We start from the raw sequence: 21,696 nt of genomic DNA, 5'->3' as shown, positions 1-21,696 counted from the left end.
CAACGAATGCCTGATATATCTCTTTGTGACATTGTGTATGAGTCTACAGAATATGGAGGTCAGAATTTGAAAGTTATGTAACAGCAAAGTTTTTCGTTCAGAGCACAAACATGGTTGTAGGCCTGGTTATAGACTGAACAACTGGCGCACTCACAGATGGTGAGTAGGAAACTTTTTCCATTTATATTTTTCCCCATGGGTCAAAGCAAGATATGGGATACATAATTCCTATAAATATATTGTAACTTGAACCCTAATGACCTCATATGGATCCTGTTTACAAATCCAATTCTTTTTAAAGATAACAGAAAATAGGGGTCACCTCAGCGCCTTACCTTTGATTGTACCTATGGATTTGAGGCTTTATCTTATCTGAATGAATAGGAAATCTTTATTATAATGTTAATCCTGACAAACATTTATCTTACTGTATGGCCAGGTTATGCACAGCTGGTCCGCTGCTGCAGTTGAATCTGGATCAGTTGCCTCAGGAATTGGGGAAACAAAATGAGTTGTCAACCTTGCAAGCAGGGGAGTGTCCAGAGGAGAGGGGTGGCATGGGCCCCCCTTGAAATCTTATTGGCCACCCCAAAATCCTTACCTATTTTTGTAATTTTTTTTATTTATTTGGATTTATTTTTTCAACCAATCAGATTTATTATTATTAATAATAAGAAGAATAATAATAACTTTGATTTAAGAGATTGACTTTATTGAAATTTCTGTTTTTACACTCTGTTTATCATGCAACACACACATAGGCTGAAATATACACACACATGCACAAACAGGATCCTATGAACATGCACTAATGGAGAGATGTCAGAGTGACGGAGCTGCCCACAGCGGGTGCTCCTGAGCTGATGGTGGGTTAGGGGGTTTGGTGCCTTGCTCAAGGGCACCTTGGCAGTGCTCAGAAAGTGATCTGGCACCTCTCCAGCTACCAGACCAACTTCCATATTTGGTCCGCTCAGGGACTTGAACCGGCGACCCTCCGGTTCCCAATCCAAGTCCCTACAGACTGAGCTACTGGCGCCCACATAGCGCCTTTCAAGGAACCCAAGGCCGCTTTACAATGGTAAAAAGGAGACAGCAAAAAACACATACACACACACACATGCACACAGACACACTCAATGGGGAGGGGGATGGGTATTGGCTGGGCTGAATGTTTTGGTGAAGAGGTGGTGTTTGAGAAGTTTTTTGAAAATGTCCAGAGATGTGGCAGTGCGAATTTCGGCAGGGAGACAGTTCCAGAGGGTGGGGGCGGATTATTGAATGAAAATTAGTGCAGTTTGGACCTCAAATGGTACGAAACATGTGACAGAACAAAGAGAAGGAACAAAACCAGCATATTTTAAGAGCGCTTCATAGACTTTTTACACATTTTCTTTTTTCCAGTCACATGCTTGTAACCCACTAAAAACGGCTCCGCGACCCACTTTAGGGTCCCGACCCACCAGTTGAGAACCACTGCTTTAAATTGTGACTTAGGATACACATAATGTTTTGATTCCTCAAAGAATTAAGCTTAGAAGATGTACATGTTGCCATGATCTTGTGTTACTTAAGAGTAAGTGTGATTAGTGCAGACAGAAGGGGTAAATAAATGTTCTTTATTCATATGTGTGCACACAAACTCCAGGCCACCCCTGCACAAGTCAGTACCCAGTCCAAAAAGTCTGGACCTGCCCGTGCCTGCAAGAATTGTAGAAGATAATTTTTGACGATTTTGAATACATCAGCCATTCTGTTTTTTAGTTTGAACCACTGGTATGATATCTGTATAAAATGATAGCCTCCAGCTTTGACTCAAAGGACACTGAGGTCATGTCCTCAGTGGTTGCTCTGATTTTGGGGGCCGTTTTGTTTTTTCCCTTTATTGACCAAAGATGGAGTCTACCTTCTGCTGTTGGAAATTTAGAATTACTTGCTTTTTGGATTGATTCTAACTCTACTACTGTCTTCCACATTTGCTCACAAATAGAGAGATGAAAGCTCCAGATTATGTATTCATGGTAGAGTGGGAAATCCTTAGAAGCAGTATTTTGTCTTTCATGTAGGGAAATAAAATTTACATAAAGATTAACTACGAGCAATGCCAAGAAAATAAAAAAAAGAATCTTAAAAGCGACAGAAAAACGGAGACTTAATGTCATGCATTCTGGGTAATATTATCTAAGGGTGATTGAGGTTGTGTCTGAAGTGGCATGCTGCCCCAATATTTTCGAGATCATACTTGTGACCAAATCATTTCTGCAACATTTGTGACTGGCAATCCTTGTTTACCAAGCACATGATTTAAAAGATGCTCATGCAGGATGTCTATTGGGAGAAATGCAGACTGATATTCCATCAGCTCCGTCAGTGTGCTTTATTTAATTTGTCAGGATGCTGGTTTCTCTGAAGAAAAATTATTTGTCTTTGGAACATAACAAACAATATGAATACAAAAATTAATATAAATATCATATCATATCATATCCGTTTCATTTATCACTTTTACAAAGTATTTAAAGCAATTTAAAACAAAAAGTAAAAAAAAAAAAAAAAAAAAAAAAAAAGGAATGAAAGAGAAGCAGAAAATATAAGATTGCTTAAAATCTGTCGCTAATAACTTTGGGTCTTTATTGATTTTGGCGCCCCCTGTGGTGAAAGCGTAACATCTCATCTCTGCAGGTCTTTTAATGTACTTGTAAAAGTAATACTTTTAAAGGCACAGTATGTCAATTCTACCACCAGGGGGCTCTCATTCAAAACAATAACAAAAGATGACACCGTGGCTCGCGGGGAATCATGGGAGTTCTCTCTGCTACTCCAACCCAACCCCCGATGAAAGTGAACTCCGAGTTGACCAAAGTCAGTATGAACTGGCAAAACAGACCTGAGGAAGACTTTATGTTTATGACATTTTTATCACAGCAGCACATCGATTTTTGACTCAAGTTGAAATATGTATATATATATATATATATATATATAATAGATTGTCAGCTGCACTTTTATCCAGACGTCTGTTAATAGCCATGAATAAATCATTGATAGATTACCACTGATTAGAGCTGGTATGTCATTAGCGCGGCTAATGTTCCCCTTGTTTCTTGCTGTCCACATGGACTGTTTCTCCGTTAAACATCAAGACCTGCTGATACTCTGCTTTAAGTCTGAGTAAAACAAACTGTATTGCTGAATAACTTTAATCCAAAGAAGGTAACCTCTGCATGTATGTGAGGTATGGAAAATCCCAGGAACCCTTCTGACACATTTTGAACATGCTCATGGTTATATAACTCTGCCCTGCAGTAAACCACTCTCTATTTAGTACCCACACACCACTCAGAAAACATAATGACTCTCCATTTGATCTGAATTATTCCTTCATAGTGCTCTCAAGCCTTCGAGCCTCTATGTTAAGGGGCTTTTCTGCTCATTTTTATGACATTATAATAAAATTAGTCACAAAAGAAAATCAGAAAAGAATTCCTCTTTTGAGCTTCCCCCTACTGTCTCATTTGCATTTGTGTTCTTTCAGTTCACTGCGTTCCTGTCACTGCTATGAATTGTGTTTTTCTGTGCTGTAACGTCAGAACAATTTGATTAAATATTTGGAGTCTGATACAGAAAGATGTGTTTCAGAAATTCTTCACCATCATCCTCTCTCAAGCTTAAGTTTTTTCTTTAAATAATATGCTTATTTATTAATACAACTTGTAAACTGTAGCCTCTGCTCATTGGGAGCCTGCATGCTCAAAACAACTGAGCTAAACCAGAGCCCAAGCAAAAATATTATTAAAGTGACCTACTACACAAACAACAGAACTTATTAGGTGCTGCCAACAGAAGCAGCAGGCATGTGAAGAAAGCAATAACACTATGGCAACACATTAGGCTTGACGTTAAACTCTTTCATTATGTGCATGTGGTGTGTGTCCAGCTCTGTGCTTCAGTGCCCACACAGCGTTTCATTATCACCACAGCAGTAAGTTAACTGACATGCTAAGACACTGGCAGCCTGATGTGATACAGGTGTTTTGTTGTTATTGTTTGGGAAAAAAGATTTTAGAAGTATTGTAGACTTTAGAGCGTGACTGATAAATCGATTGACCGATATTATCTGCCGATATTGTCCTATCACAGATAGAATAGAATAGAATTACTTTATTGATCCCAAACTGGGAAATTGTGGCGTTACAGCAGCAGGTTATCAAACATCGATATCGATATTGGTAGCTGCAGAAAAGTTTTCTGATTTGGGTTGATCTAAAAGCTTATTTTTTCAGAGAGTGTGTAATGCAAAATACAATGCTTGGGTTTATTTATAAATGGTGTGATAATGTAAGATTTCCAGCAGAGCCACCGAGACTTCATATTACCTTAGAATTATCATAAAGCCCAAATTCAGTGCAAAATAAACTTAACAAAAGGTAAGTTTTGAATCTCAGACCTAGTTGTAAAACATTGGTGGATTTCCCACCTTAAAATCGGTATCGTTATCCGCCTCTGAAATCCAGTATCAGGTGGCTCTGTACTAGACTCCCACATCTCACCATGTGTTTTTTTAAACACAGGCGAGCAATTTGTGAAACACAGCCGCACCACCTTCATCTTTTCATCCCTGCCATTAACACTCGCAGCTACACCTCACTGTAACAGCATCTTGAGACACATTCAACCTCTTCAACACCTCCTGCAGCGCGTCACTGCTCGTCATTGTGCTGCTGGACACTAACAATCTAACACAGGCGGCTGATGTTGGTAGAACTGTGTTTAAAAGAAATAAAATAAAGAGCTTCAGGAATGGGTTACTCACAGATGGAGGAGGAAAAGTTGTAAGATGCGTGAGGCTTCGGCAGATGACAGTATGCACAATATGTGTTTTTCTGTGCATGTGTGGCAATGGATGGAGTTAGAATTGGTTGCTGCTTCGCCCCATATGCAAAAACATCTGTTGACTGTGGGATTTAAAGACAATAAAGGAAAGGGAAAGCAATTTAAAAAAACATTAGTTCTTGTTTTTCTAAGAACTAACTTTATGTTTTCACAGTAAACATGCTGTGTGCTGAATGTATAGGCTACAAAATCTGATTAATTGCTTCAGCTTACAAAACAGCGTCTTCCATATGTCACTGTTTAGATCCTGCCCGTATTGTATTGCTAATAAATTCATTACATCTAATGCTGTTAAACACTTTGGATTTGCTTGTCATCTGTGATAAAGCGATTATAATTTTTCCTCTATGAAAAGAAGCAAAAAAAAACACAAACCCTAAATCTGGCAGGTCAATCACTTTCCACTCTTCTGATTGTTTCACACGTGCAGGATGATGTTTCTGGATGCCATGTCTTATCTGTCCTGCTTTCCTGAGCGCCTGATTCACAGCTAACACAGGGAGAAGTGGCTTGCCAATAGATAAAGAGAACGAGACGGACAGCTAAATAATCAGCGGGCAAAGACCTGGCAGTGGAATGTAATTACCGAATGAATGGACAAAGCATCTGTCTTTCCGGAGGCTTCTGGTGGGATCACTGAGGAGACACGGGGGGGCAGCGCTGTGGGGAGGCTGTAACTGAGAATATAGGTGATGTATTGGGAAAAAGGTGAGAGAACAAAAAGGAAAAAGAAATGAAGAAGAGGACTGAATGCTTCCCTGGATCGCAATAAATGTAATAATATGCACAAAATAAGTACAAATATGTTAAGTCACCAAAGTATCTGGATTTAGATGTGGGCCAGAAGTGGATCCCCTATTAAAGAGGTCATATTCTGCCCTTTTTGGGGTTCGTATATTTAATCTATGTACCTACTAAAGTATGTTCACAATAGCTAAAGTTCTAAAAAAGTGTCTGTTTTCCTGCCGCTCCATGCACCGGCTCGCTTCTGACTCTCTCTCTAAGGCTCTGAAGTGCCCACGTTCAGAGTCCCCACGTGTGCCAAGTCTGATCTGATTGGTCGGCCTGTCGGCTCTGCCGTAATTGGTCAGTCGCTCAGCACGGTTCTCAGAAATGTCACGCCCCTTTTACCATATTGGGAATGCAGCTACTTTGGCTCCGAGTGGAGCAAAAACATTAGCACCTTAGCACTACTGTGCTACCGCAGGCTACGGCATATCGTGGGCGTGCTACAGAAGTTAACGGGCGTACAACATGAGCTGCAGGGCTTACCACAACGAGCCAATGGGCTCTTTGAGGGGGGCTAGAACCGAGCGTTACATGCAGCTAATGCTACAGCTAACAGGAGGACGTAGGAGAAGCTGTGTTTCCGCATACTTTGAATTTTTGCACATAGATGTGCCTAAACATGCACAGGACACTTGGAAAACACACTAAAGAGCATATAAAACCAGAAAAAGCAGAATATGGGACCTTTAAAAAAAAAAAAAAAAGGTTGTAGTCATTGTCTATGTTGAATAGTTTTACACTGTTATGACTCATCATCTGCATGATGCAAATGGTAGATGAACAGCACTTCTGACCACATGCCTCCCACACAATCAAATGCAATGCAAGGCCACTGACAGGCTAAAACATTGGATCCCAACCTAGGTGGCGGGTCCCAAGATAGGGATGGGAAAATTGGTCGCAACTTTAAAGCGTATATGAACATTTCCTGTAAAAAACACAGTGCCAAAGTCTGAAATAATTAAACGTAAACAAGCAGTGCTTTTAATTGTATTGGCTGGAGGCCTTATGGTATGAATTATATGAAGCTCAGCTAACTAATCAGCAACCCTCAGATTAGTTGGTGACTTTTTAGAGGTGAAAGAAAGCTGCTTTTTGGATTTACTTTGGTTTCAGGAGGAACGTGTAACACACCCAGGTGTTGTGTAAAACGTGAAAAACAGCAAAAGTCATAAAAAGTACAAGTTATAGCTTATATGCACTCTTAATGAGTTTATATATGACACTTCACTATGTAAATACTGAGCAATGTTATCACACATCACATGTGTCTCTCATATCATGCAGGCCTATTACAATAAACCCTAACATTTAATCATGTTTCTAATCCAATTTTATATCCTGATGTGCGTAGAAATCCTAAGAGTTAAGTAATTTGTTTGTATTATGGTCAAGATTCAGCTAAATAGTGGAAACAAAACAGCGGTTCTTAAATGCATTGTCATAAGAGGTCGTGTTTAATTTAAGAATTTTAGGATCTATTATGAAACACGAGTAATGTGTTCCTAACAGCTCCCTGTATAAGAGTTTAATGTTTCATAATTCATACTGCAGTGGTGAGAGGTCCAGAGGAAAATTAAGTTGGTTTTAAGCGATCCTGATGATTAAATTAAAAGCAGTGCTCCCCTGGGGCTCTGGAGGGTTGAGACACTGAACAGCAGCGTCCCTGGTTGGAGTTGGGCTGTGACCCTTGTTGCATAAAAACTGCATTAGGATTTAGATTTAAAATATGCTGTGTCAGTGTTAAAGGAGCCCAACAGTTATGTTATAATAAAGCCGCACTGGATCTAATAAAACGCTGCCACTGGGTCAACTTGACCTTGTATTACTTTGGTGCATCGACACACGCTTAGTCAATCTTAACCCACTGATTTATTTACTTACTTAGACTACTTTGGGTCGCACACTGGGAAGCGCCCCCCTTGCGTTCAGTTTTTTTTAACTCCCCCCTTTGTGCCGAAGGAAAAAGTCCTGAGCTCATTATTTTGAACCAGTAAGATCAGAAGTTATATCATTTCTAACTAGATTCATGTACATTTAAAGGAAGAATGTGCAACATTTTATACACAGCAGAAATCGATTTTATCCTCTGTAAATGTCTCTCTGAGTCATGACTGTCTACGATGAGAGAGAAGCACGATGCCCGCTGGCTGTATTGTTGTCGGAGCCGTGTTTACATGGACAGGATGGTCGACTTCTCTTCTTGTGTATAAAGCACATTCTTCCTTATAACAACAATATATAATGTTCACTGTGATGTGTGTGTGAATTTGGATGCAATATAACTATCAATGAAGTGTTTTAATGTTTGTGATAATGGGGCAAAGAGGGGAACTCCAAATATTTGGATCCTGTTGTTATACTAATATTTTGGTTTCATCAGGGTCGACATTTGAAAGTTCCACAGAAAGGCTTCACAAACTCGAGGCTTTTATCTTGCTTACCGTCTGGCTTCAGATTTACAGATGTGTGATGTCATAGCAACCACTATCTTTTGTTGCACCAAGGTCTGAGCTGGGTGTATCAGGTCTGTGTGTTTAGTGGGTCTTTGAATGTGCACTCTCCAGCTGGTTATGAACCCCCCTAAATGGTTTGTTTTGTATCAGAAAGGTGAAATAGTGTCTGGCTTTCATCTGACACTCTCCAGCACTACATTGCTGAATATTGTGTTTCTGAGATAGTTCAAAAAAAAAAGGGAAAAGAGCCGTACAGACTGTCAGCTCAGGAAACACATCCTGACCCACTAATCTTGAGAAACAACAGCTGAGGTTCAAGTTTTCAGGTGAAACTCCTACTACTCAAACCTTCTGGGTCTGTCAATCCGCTCTCTGTGGTGTGTTTGTGTTTTTTTTTTCCGAGAGAGCGTTTAACTGTTGGTTCACACATTTGCATCCTATATTATTTTCATTCTCTTAGTCAAGAATTAATTGGAAGCTGAAATTGCTTTTCAAATTGTCTCAACTTGCATTGACTGACCTAATTAGTTCAATGATTACGCTCGGTGGGAAGAGACGCCTGCCTAAATGATGTGACTAATTTGAATGAATATTTCAAACCCATGTCTGCAATTAATGCCATTTACATATGTAATGTGTCTGCTTGATTACTTAATTATGTTTGTATTCCCTGATGATGTCACTGACAGGTGTCTTTTAGAGTATTTTGAAATAAATGGGGGACCAAACAGATGTCCTGGTTCACTCTTACCAATGTTGCAGTGCAGACATGGAGCGTGTGGCGGAGTTACAGAGCTGTCGAGCTCCTGCGGCTCACAACGACTTTACATCCACCCCTGACAAATACATTTACTGTCATCCACCAACCTGTCAGAAACCGACAGAAATGGATTTTCCCTTGAAGGTAGTTTCCTATGCTCTAAAACATGAGGGGGGAAAAGAAACGTAATAAAAAAAAACTTCTCTGGACGTCATTTGTTTCAAAGATTTGGCATCATGTACTCAAAGATTTAAAGTAGCTCTGAAATGTAGTTTCACCAATATTATATCAATACTGTATCATTTATTGTTTTCTCTTCCTCTTCCACACTCCCCAAAACTTGGGAAAACCCAAGCGGTCTTTGTATAATAGCCAGCCAATCATAGTTTAGTATTTTGGGTAATGGCACCTGGGGTGGCCAATCACATGTCAGGGGGGCCTAAGCCACCCCTAATCCATTCCTCTGGACACACCCTGCATTAATGGTTTTCACCATGTTTGAAATGTGATCTCAACCTAACTTTCGTCAGATAAGTAACCGGTTAAGCCTGACAGCCGCAAGGCACCCACCTGTCAATCAACTCTTATTTTATGAAGGTATATATCCCCAGTACAGTTTTGCCATAGACAATGAGCTATTGAGACCAGGCAGTAAATATATTCCCAATATTGTCTTTGTGCAATGATGATTAACCTAGGCTCATGACGTATTGGAAAAAAAAGTGTTTGCAAAGAGAAGTAAAAGCTGTAATAGCCGCCGATATCTGTGAGAACACGCTGCAATGAGCTCCTTGATTTCCTCTGGTGTCAAAACCTGGAGGAGAAATCGATATGAGGAATGAAGCCTTATTTACACACGCCACCTGATAGACTGTTGTTCACTGCAAGATGTCAACAAGCTGTTAATGTTTCAGGAGACGATTGCTTTCTGGTGGCTAAGTGGGGAATTTAATGATTGGAGCTCTATTTATACCCATAACGTCCACTGGTGAGCAGGGTTACATTTTAGCCGGACAGATGTTTTCGTCTTTTTTTAAAACTCAGATTTAGTCTGAGTGGGCCTCTGTATAGCGTGAGTGTAATCAGGAAGGCATTTGCCATTTTAATCTCAATTTGATGAGCGTGCCATGCTGTTCAGGTTGCATAATTGCAGAGACTTGAGCATGCAGATAAAAACACAAACTGGGATTATACATCTAATGGTTTGCATCACTTTGTGTACTGGTTTATATAATTATTATTTTTTAAAGGCAACATTCAAAATGTCTGCATCGCTTTCTCCACCTTAATAAAGGTGCGGCAGAATAAAACAACATTTTAAAACTGTGTGAATCCCTCCAATAAAAGAAGAACCTGCATCCATCCGTCTGCTGTAGTCCCTTTAAGCTTCCCTGTCAGGCTCAATCAAAGTTTGAATGTGGAGTGGAATACATTTTCGCCATCACCAACCGTCCCTCGCCACCCCTGAGTGAACCGTTTGTTGAGAGAAACATAAAAGGTTTGCTCAGTGGACATGTTTTTGCCCTCAGGGGTACACAAGCTCAATAGCTAGCTAGCCGGCTAGCCCTCTCTCCCTGAGTGCACCTGTGCTTTCCTAGTGGCAGACACTGAAAATTGAGGTCATGATCCTCGTGAGTGTGTCAGCCACGATAGCTCCGTGTTGAAATATATTTTCTTTATTCCTCTGTTTCAAGGTGGATCTCCTTGAAATGTCTATTAAGGATATTTATACATATGTACATCCTCTCTCTATTTCTAAGAACATGAAATGTAACAGATATTTATATTCCTTTTTATCACGTGAATGTGCACCACTTAAGCACCATTCATCTTCTCCATTTCTATGTGGATTTAGTGCTCAAGTATCTAGAGCCATGTATCTGTATAAATATATACCGCATTTACAAGATTACACGGCTGAAGTGAACTATTAATACATTTGTTTTTAAGCTTTTTCAATACGGATTTTTGTAACATGGATTCACTTGACAAAATGGTATTTTTTAAATCCTCTTATTTTAACATAAAACACAGTTAAGTGTCAAGAAAGTGACTTCTGAGTTTCATAATTGAATTCATCAAATATTATCACTAGGCTAAAAGGAAGTAAAAAAAATATTTAATTTGGGTCTAAATATTTTTTTTATTGTTCAGAATTAAAGGCCACATACTATGCAAATTACACTTTACCTTGTTCTAACGTTAATATGTGTCTGTCTACAAGGGTTAGTGTTAGAGAAAAGTGCATCCTCTCCGTCTTTTGCCTGCTCCACTTTTCAGAAAATGTGTGCTCAAACAGGCTGTTTGGAGAGTTTCCCTTCATGACATCACAAAGGGCAGTAACCCCTCCCCCCGGAGGGTGACACTCCCACAGCTAGGTATTTGTTCTGCCATCTGAGTCAGCCTTCTTACCAGAAACAACAGGGCATGGAGCGAGAAAGCCCAAGCCACATCCCCTTAAAGACAGGGGCGCGGTCAGACACAGCTCATTTACATATTTAAAGGTACAGACACAGAAACAGCCTGTTCTGAGCAGGGCTGAAATAGAGGGGTTTATAGGCATGATCAAAGTGAATCAGAGTGGATTTAGAACAAGAAACTTCACACACATGTATTGGGACGCTCTGAGACTTATTCAAACTGGTTGAAAAGGAAGTATAATATGTGACCTTTAAAGGAGATCATCTCAGATATGGTGTAAGGTTCAATGATACCTTCAGAAAATAGGATATTTAAATTTGGTGATTAAAATTCCTGGTGTCTTCTTAACAGTAATCATAACAACCACGTCTGTCCAAATACAGACAACCAACATGAAAATGTTGACCTTCCTCCACCATTTGGCAATTTTAATATAATCCATCTCTGACCGTGAAGGGAACATTCATTTGTGTGCAGACATTATTTGACTCTATTTCTGGATACAAATATCAAACAGCAAAGTTCTACATCTCTTGTTTCTGCCTGCCTTATATTCATGGATGAATTATGAGACCAAGGGCGCCTCTGGGTACAGACATATAGAAGCCCTCACGACCCCCCTGGACACTGTAGGAGCCTGACATAAACTGAAAGAGACACAGAATGTATGACATACGCAGCTCCGTGGCCTGTTTCTCATCCCTGGGGTTGCTTTGTCTCTCGTTACAGTCATTTTGCGTCTATTTGTGGCTGTATTGTCTCTTCTTATGTTCCATTTGTGTGTTTTTTGCTGACACTTTATCGTGACTTTGCATCCCTTTGTGGCTTGCTAGTATCGTATTGCAGCAATTTTGCGTCTCTTTGTGGTTGTTCTGTCTCTTGTTTTTGTTCCTCTTTTGTATATTCGTTGACGTTTTGTGTCTCCTAAAAGGTGATTTGAATCTATTTGGCATTTTGCATCTCTTTGTGGTTTGCTAGTTTTTCATTGCAGTCAGTTTGTGTCCCTACAGTCAATCTTTTTGTCTTTTTTTGTTTTTGCCAGTTTGCATCTCTTTCCCAACAGTTTGTGTCTAACAATGGTTATATTTCTCTTTGTAGTTCTCTTTAAAGTCACTCAGTATGTTTTAGTAGTCAGTTTTCGTCTTTTTTTGTCAGCATATTTCGTCTTTTTGGTTCAGTTTGCATATATTTGCATTAGTTTGCATCCCTTTTTAGATTTTTGATTGACTTGTCATCAAGATTGACAGTCCAAAAAACGAAAGCTCTAGCCCAGGACGGCTAAGAGGTCATAGAGCCCTTTCGGTCAACCCTGCATGCCTATGAAAAGTGTCAAAACAATATCAACCCGTCAATAAACTTCCAAATATATCCATCAATACACGACAGGTGCCACACACTTCATCATGTCTGTGGAGACAGTGGTTTTTTGGTGCATCCAGCACCGGTCCAGAGCAGGTGAGAGACAGCTGAGGCCAGCAGGACGACAGCGAGAACAGCTGATCCCTGCAGAACCAGCCTGGAGCTGACCCAGATGAGGACGCTCCACTGTAATCGTGGTCCCTGAGGTAATCTAGGCAGGACATTATCTGCTTCGCTGCTTCACTGCAGCATCTGGAGGGCTCTGCCACCTGCTCTGGAAGGCCTCACACCACTGCTCTGCCTCTTTGTTTTATTTCAGCTTTGTTTGTTTACTCTCCTCCCTCGGTCTCGGGGAACATCAGACAGCCACTTAGACATATCAGACGTGGGCCTGAGACATGCGGATCGAGTCCTCGTCTCTGTTTGTCTTGGACCTTTGTCTCCTCTCTGAAGCTTCAGTGTCCTGATACTCCATCTTTAAAATAAATTAGACTCTTCCGCTCTAATTGCCTCGAGAAATACTCTTCCTCTTATCTTGTAGCAAACAAAAATGATTTCCCCAATTACATGTTTCCCATGCACAATGTTCCTACACTTATTAGATTCATGCCGGGGTCAATTTTAAATTGCCAGCAGTGCTCACTTTTGCATCTTGATGTTAAATTAATTAAGTGCGGCTTATAGGTTGCCTTTAGCAACCAAGGATGTTTTTAAGCCTTTTATCCAAAGTGCATTTGGATTTTTAAACTCTACAAATTGACCTGTGAGACCTGCTTTGTTGTTTTATATGTTTAGTCTTTTGTATTTATTACTGTAATAATGCTGCTTTTACCATTTTAGAGCACCTGTTAGAACTATTTGCTTTACTATATTCTGTATTTAAGAACATTTTTCAACCTAGAAAGACATCATTTTTCTAAATGGTGGATCAATTTGCCTTTTTTGTCCATATTACTCAAGTTTCCGCTACTCCACTTAGTACTGAATGGCCAATAAAGAATGTACTGCAAGCTGTGGCTGTTTACAGGAAACCTTGAAAGCCTTTAAATAAACTAATCTGAGGCTACCAGGTATGAGACAACCACGATGATGCTTCCTTGTTACAAGGATTCAAATATAAAAATGCACAAACATCTTACATAAACGGCACCCTACTGAGCCTCGAAAGAGATCGCTGTATGATGTATACCTGCACTCATCACTTGTTAAATGGTACTTTGGTACCTGATTCGCCTCCCTGTCTTCCTGTTCCTCCTGTAGTGGTGTGAGTTTGTAATAATCGTACCATATCCACATTGTTTCATGTGATAAGTGCTGCATTTCTGCCAAAATATTTCAGCCACATTTCCATAATTATTTTTCAAACGTGGGCTGAGACGTTTGACTTGAATCATCTTCAGTGCGGTCATCTTCCTGCCTCAAGGTTTAAACTTTAATGATGCAGCTCCGCAGACGGATGTGAGAAACATGTATTAATATGCCAAAAAAGTTAAGTGTGATCGGGTTGGTGTCGGGGGAGGGGCGAGACGCTGCTGCAGAAAATGTCATGATGTGAATTTTTGATGTATTCCTGCAGAGAAACAGTGTGTATCAAGGGCGGCGAAGCTGAATCTATATGTAATCTAAAAACTAATCCTGAATGTTTTGATGCTGCTGGATGTAATTTGATGAACAGTGTGATTAGAAAAATGTATTGAATATGTTAACCGGACCTGAGACAGATGTGGCCTTTGAGCTATCAGGCAGGCTGGATCGATATCTGCACACCCAGCTGACAAACAGCATAAACTCCCCCCACCCACCCCCACCCCCCCTTTGGTAAAGAACTCCACTGTAAAGTGACATGTCCTTATCACACAGCATGAACCTTCGCTCCTGCTAAAAATAGAGAGAGTAATTCCTCTGTGGTTTTGTTAGCTCTTGATAAGAAAACAGAGAAGATGACAGCTGCTTAATTGCTCTTTTTTTTTTTTTTAAACCAACCTGTTCTCACTCCCGAGTCGTCAAAAAATGAAGCTGCGGGTTGAAATCTAGCATAATCTGTTGAAGCCGTTGAACTCCCTTCAAGAGATCAGCAGCTTTTTCGGTGATGAATACCGTTTGTTTCTGCAACATCCAGAAGCTTTTCTATCCCACCGAGAAGATCTGAGACTGTCCGGAGCAAATCCGCCCAAAAACTAAGGTAATCCTTGATGATCTATGTATACATTTTATTGGAATAGTGGAATTTCTGTTGTTAGCTCACTCGGCTAGGTGGATGCTAGCATCCTGTTGACCAATCAGAGGCTATATCTAAGATCAGCTGACATGTTAGGGCCACTGAGAAGCCGTCACAGCCTGCTCTCAGCACAGAAATATTTAACTGTTTTCAATGGATTCATCATATTCATCTTATTCTAGTATCATTAGATCTGTACTTTTACACACTCCCTGACCTTCCAGTGGGACATGTCACACTCCCTGGATGTCCATTACTTGCTGTCTTCACTTCCGTTTTTTCTTCTTGTGCACCGATTCGCTTAGCTGAAGAGCCAATCGGAGTGATTCCTCTCACCGACCGCGCAGACCGACGCTGATTCAACATGTCAAATCCGCCGAAAAAAGGCAGGCGGGGGGGCCGACAAGAGCGGCAATCGATCTCCTTGGTCAGGTCAAATGCCTTCCCTGAATCAAGTTACAAAGACTCACACCCTCATCACCAAATGTTACTGAGATCAAACTAAAATGAGACTCTCTCCTGGAACGCCAAACGAACAATCTGAGTCTGAGCATGTTGGCTCAGGCAGCTCATTTAAGTGATGCTCTATAACTCAAACCGTTCCCATAATAGACACTGGAAAGTCGTTCAGCCCTGACCCTGATCTTCAGATATGGGCTTAATTGTCCAGAATATGAAGTGTGAGATCCCTTCACTTATCAAATTAACAACTCAGAAAAGGACAGTGAAGTACTCCTTCATGTGGAACCAGTTGCGCCAAAGGTAAGATGTTTGTCTGTTAAAGGGAGGAGAAAACATGGCTTCATTTAGAGAGTTTAGAATGACATGCATGCCTGTTTTAATTTAACCATCAAGTCATTTAGACATGGCCGAGAGTGTACAGCTAAGGGCCTTTACATTTAATTAAAAATGTAAAATACTCATCTAAATCACCTTCAGTTGAACTTTCTGCACTCAAGAATAAAGCCTTTATAAGTAGATACTCCATGTGCCCTGGATTTTGTCTCTCAGGCTACATGAGTTTAGTGAGCAGAGGTTTGGTGGGGAAAAAAAGCTTACTTCCCTCCTCAAGAATATTTACATAACGGCTGCATGGTGGTGCAATGGTTAGCACGGTCGCCTAACAGCAAGGAGGGTTCCTGGTTCTAATCCCCGTCGAACAGGAGCCCAGTGCATGAAGACATCATGACGGATTCTAACAGCCAAAGACATTGCACATTTATCTTTTCCTTAATTGTTAAATAAATAATTATAAACTCGTATTAAGTCTCTCCTGATCGAAATATTCAGTATGGTGTTTTTTGTTGTGTAGATACAAATACAGCGTTATTGAAGTAACAGGTCTCAGTCAAGAAGGCGTGAAATGATTTTAAGTTGTAACAGTGCATTAATAATACAGTTATTTATGTTTTACAGTAAAATTATTATTATTTGTATAATACAATTATTATAGAAAGCTTAATTACAAGCATGGATTTGTTAAATATAGAAAATGGAAGTCACTTCCCTTTTTTTTTTTTGTAAACCTTTTGATGCTCACAACACTAGTGACACTTCCAGCACCAAACCTCCTCCCTTTAGATGAGTTATGTTGGAGTGATGGATTAAAAAACAGTGGGTTTAAGTGGGATTAAAAAAAAAAAGTTTAAACCGAGCGAGAGCTTTCACTGTTGAGTAAGAACTTTTTCAAAAGTCTGAGTTAAAACCTTTGATTGAGTTTGCAGCTGCCGCACACTCGGTTCACGTCGGGCCATAAAGTGAATTCATAATCAAACTTTCAAGTACTGTTGGGCTTTGATAGAACAAGACGCACAATACAACCACTAAAGCCTCCCTGCTGCTTCTTGTGCAGCTTCAAACTTCTCTCAGACTCCCTGCCAGCGTCTTACAGTGACAGAGAAAAGGAGAATACAAACTGAATGTGAGCAGGAACTCAGATTTGTTTGGGCTTTTATTCCACATATTGTTGAGCTGCTGACAGTTTGATTGTAATGTATGCAGTAAATCTGAAGTAACACTGAGGGGAAACAAGCAGGACGAAGGTGAAGCTCGTTAAAAAAATATGACAAAAGTTGCATCTTTGCTTGTAAAATGTTTGTAACAGTGTTTATACCAAGTTCTACTGAATCCATGTCCCTTTCAAACTACACAACATGTGTATAAAACATGTAATCAACTCATTAATTACGTCTGAATTCATTGAACTGTTGCTTCACACCAACGAGCGTGCACACACATCCCCATGGTTAAGCACATGCTCGGTGTGTACAAGCTGCTCCTGCGTGATGTTTTATTCATGCTTGCAGAGGTATATCCATTCAGGAGCTATCATATTTCCTCCTAAGTCTCCGGTGCAGCTCTGGCTCGGCCCAGATAACAGGGAACCTGCCTGGAGGGGAGACACAACACCGCAGGACGTGATAGAAGCTATCATAAGGCTTAGCGGGAGGCTTGTCCAGCAGCTCGTACCGACAGTAACACCTCTCGACTAGAAGCGTTCAGACATGTCCATGTGTCGGGATGCTGTGATTGGAGATTTGGAAGGCAGGAATCTAAATGTCTGAACAAATCTGGAGTGAAGGTTTGCTGCCATTAAGAGGATTTTAGAAATGTGACTAATGTGTTATTCATCTACACACAACAAACGTGCAGTAGAATCCTTGGTTTAACTGAATAGAGCAAATGCTTTTGGTTCAATCTAAATAGAAAGAGTGTGTCACTGAAGAAGTCGTTGAAAACATCTTTACAAATCACAAAGCTGTAGTTAAAGACTCAAAATAAAAAGCTTGACAATAAAAGTCATTTTGCAGCCCCAAAGTTGGATAATTAATTGTTTTCCTGGAGGCAGTTTTTTTTTTGCATTTGCACCTTTTTTTTGGGTGGCAATCAGATTTAAAGCATCAAATATTTGCTGCAGAATCAAACTATTGGGTTTAGAATCAGAATCAGTTTACTTGGCTCAGTGTGTTTGCACATACAAGGAATTTGACTCCAGTTTTTTTTACTACTCCCCAAGTGACATACTGTACTAAACCTTTGAACAATTAAATGTTTGATAAAGGTATCACAGACACCTAAACCCTAAAACTAAACCCACAACATACAGACCTATGGATACAAAGGTATATTAAAATGTTCACACATGGACAGCAAGTGTAGAAGAATACAATATTGCAATGTAGAGTGCAAAAGTAGAGATATAATTATGGATCAGGTTGCTTTATTTTGATTTGTTGATATAGATTTGTTGCATCGATCCTCTCATTACTACACGTGTGAACCTATTAATGACAACTCTGACCCTGAGGGTCTTGTGTGCAAGCCAAAAATTAGATGCAAAGACCATGACGGATGTTTGTTTTTCTGCGTTGAACTACAGGGCTGTGCTGTTTCTGAAACGTCTCACAACTCCAAAGCCATTCAAATTTCCCTGAGGCTTTCCCCCTACATTTACTTTATGGCCTGTATGGATTTAAACAGGGCGCAGGGAAATCAATACACGATAACGACTTCTTCAATACAGAAAAGAATGTACTATCTTAACTGCTAAAGTTTACCTCCCTAGTTCAGGGTGCAATGTTTATCAATATTCTATTACAGCACTTTGAATAGCAGATTCTGAGCTGCTTTATCAGCTTGTTAAATGACACTGGGATTTAACAGTCTGATCGCAGACTTAATGATCCAATCTGACGTATTTTATAGGCCTATAATGTTGCACTGAATGAACCTGTGTATTCTTAGACTGTATACATATGGATCAAAAATCAAGGAAAGTTTATGTTGCACACACTAAACTCCTTTAAGATTGCACATAATAGGACTAAAAAAATGGTTTAGTAAAGTTCAGGAATAGTCAAGAAAAGTGGAATAAGGTTTATGGGTCTCTGTTGAGCAGCTTTGACTCCTGTGAGATTAAACTTAGGGACACACAGTGACGTTAAGAGCACAGCAAAAATACCTCCAGTAGCCATGCTCTCCTCTCAGTCTGCATGATTTAGTTATGTTTGTGGTTCGTGCAGCAGCACACCAATAATCTGAAGTTAAACCTGCCTCTTGTAGGATTAATTCACTCTAAGTCCTCTTTCAGTGGCTCTATTCATGTTCTGCAAAATCAGATGCTACAAATCCAGGAGTATTTGAGTGCAGGGCCTGCTGAAAGCCGATTTGAGTTTGTGCAGAAATAAGGAGGGCATTTAAGTGTAGCATTGTACTCTGCACATTGACATATAATCGTGCAAACTGTGGTCATCCTAATTATTCTGTTCACCTACTTTGCAGGAAAAGGAATGTGTGATTTCTGCCCCTTTAAGTCGACATATGCGTTGAGTTTGGATACTTTACATGTAGGAGATCGTTACAGTGCATCCTTCCGAGGGACCCGAATGCAGCTACTTACATCTTTTCCTCAGCTGCGACGGCGTGAAGATTGTTGAACTCAAAAACAAAGAACACATTGTGATCAAGCGACATGTGCGTGATTCCCAATCCTCCTTCTTCAATTCTTGATCACGTCTCGTTATTTTTTTGTCTCGTACGGATCGATCAGATCAGGTAACCTTCAGATAACATTGATAAAAAAGAAAGCCTTCACCGATAAGCAATCTGGCCAGCCTTGCGAAATAACACGTCAGCCACAGGTGCATATTTCTGTCACCTCATTCTTTATTGTAAACACAGAACTTATCCACTCATTTATTATGTATACCTGCAGAAGGGAAAATGTCTGTTCATCCTCGTTGAAACAGAAAACAAAAACGCATTGAACTCCACCAAGAATCAAAACTCCCCTCGTCCACCCAGCATCATCTAGTCAAAAAAAACAAAAACGATAACATCCAAAAATACTTGACACTGCCACCAGCAAAAGTATAACGAAATCGAAAAAAGAGAGAAACACAAAAACAACAAACCTGTGAGCTCAGCTGCAAGAAAAGTATCACGTTAAAACGTCTTTAAAAAGGAGAAAAGAGGACCAAAGTAAAAGCAAGGGTTGGATCGGTGAGATTCCACCGAGACACCAAAATCACAAAACTCGAAGGCAACAAACAACACTGCAAAATGCAAACCAAAGCATAGCAACAGCAAAAGTCGACAGAAAACAAAAAAAACAAAAATGTTTCAAAACCACCAATAAATGTGTGAAAAATCTCAATACTGACAAAAGCTGCTTGGTTTCGACCCTCGAAACAAAACTGCAACCAAGTCAAGGCTTTGCTCAAGACCGATCTGGCTTTTTTTTTTTTTTTTTTTTTTTTACCCTCTTGGCACTCTGGATCAGAATAACTGCATGCTAAAAACTTGAAGCCTGGATGTGAAAAACGCTCAAAACCACCATGTCAATGCTCAATTCAAACACCAGCAAAAGGAGGAAAAATAAAAAAAGGGGGGCAATTAAAAAGACAAAAAATGCTTACAAAAAAGCCATTGGAAATGTACTCACCGAGCGGGAGTAAAATGTTGCAATAAAAATGTGATATGGCTCAAAATACAGTATGGCGGTGCGAGCCGAAATGCTGTGCCTTTTCTCTAGATCTCAGCCTCCAGTTCTGTCATGTGACTCATTCAGCCCCGACTTCCAGCAATGAGAGACCAGTGTCGAACAGCTGATGCTGAATGCTCTCCTAACGGCTTGGCTCTCTCCAAAAGTAAAAAGAGGTAGTCCTTCTCATCCCACAGTTATGACTGAGCTGCTTGTGTGTTTTCCCTCCGCTTTTTTTCCCCCTTCCTGTTTTAAAGATGCAGAGCTCGCGCCAGTGTCAGCAGCCACACATGCTTTCGTTTCATTCAAGAAGAAGAAGAAGAAGGAGCGGAGGCTTTGGCTCTCATACACTGCACGTTCCTGTACTCTTATGAGCAATGAGGGGGGAGGCGTGTTGGGTTATTAGAGTGGGGGTGGTCACCGGTATAGACGTGTAACAATGAAGAGAAACGCGACGCTGTCCGTGGTGCTGAAAGTGAGAGCGTGCAGCACGTCCAGAGCAAAACTAAGAGCACGATCATACGTGATGACATGTGAGCGCTGTCCATGGTCCTTCAATTAGGCGACACAATCATGTCTCAGCCAGGTGCTGCCCGAGGTCCTGAAACGAAACAAAATGTAGCAAAGTAATAAAACAACGGGCATGACCAGACCTGTCCATGGTGCTGGAATTGAGGGAGTCTAGTCCAATGAAAACTAAACATATCTATCAAAAATGTTACAATGTTACAATTCACAAAATCAGAGTATCTGTTCAGTTCTAAACACTGCCTACATGTTTTAACTCCTACAGTCATACAAATACATTATTATACACCATATTACATTATTTTTTCACTGCTACTTTCACATTAGTACAATGACTACTACTTCACTGCACATGTCCCTTTGTGTTTATGCATCTTGCTGGCCTCCATGGTTATGATAAGCAGATAATCCTACTGCCTAACCATCGACTATTATTCCATATTGTAACTGTTGTCCTGCTGCTTTATTGCCACGCTCCGTTCTGCTGCACTATTGTACTTTATGCCAAGTAAACATGTATATTAGTTTTTTGCCTTAGGGCTGATATAATGCAAATACATCATGAGGATTGAATACAACTGATGTACATCCAAATAGGTTACTATGCAAACTGAAAGAGTTTGAAGTAACTGTTAATGACACTATCTTTGCTTAATGCGTTAGACAGCGATAACATGTCTGGAAAACATTTTAAAACCCATTGGCCCAGGTGATGAAATCTAGAAAACAATACATAGAATAGACATTTTATTTATAAAGCACATTTCATACAAGTCAGCTCAACGTGCTTTAC

The 21,696-nt window shown here is 40.1% G+C and overlaps 1 protein-coding gene across 2 annotated transcripts in view; it reads right to left on the bottom strand.

Annotated features, from left to right (window-relative positions):
- The window catches only part of LOC132994131 (RNA-binding Raly-like protein), a 100,862-nt gene extending 80,124 nt beyond the window's left edge, over positions 1-20,738 (bottom strand). The window contains exons 1-2 of one of the 2 annotated variants that reach the window (XM_061064297.1): positions 19,807-20,738; positions 19,602-19,702 (exon numbers count right to left, since the gene is read on the bottom strand). The gene's annotated coding sequence lies outside the window, so the exon portion shown is untranslated. The remainder of the gene's footprint in view (positions 1-19,601; positions 19,703-19,806) is intronic. The other variant, XM_061064296.1, reaches the window with a different exon arrangement.
- Between the last annotated feature and the right edge of the window lie 958 nt (positions 20,739-21,696).

This window comes from Labrus mixtus, chromosome 19 (assembly GCF_963584025.1).
Source record: "Labrus mixtus chromosome 19, fLabMix1.1, whole genome shotgun sequence".
In the NCBI taxonomy this organism is placed as follows: domain Eukaryota; kingdom Metazoa; phylum Chordata; class Actinopteri; order Labriformes; family Labridae; genus Labrus; species Labrus mixtus.
The sequence above is the reverse complement of the archived record's forward strand: the minus strand, read 5'-3'. Positions and strand labels throughout refer to the sequence as shown.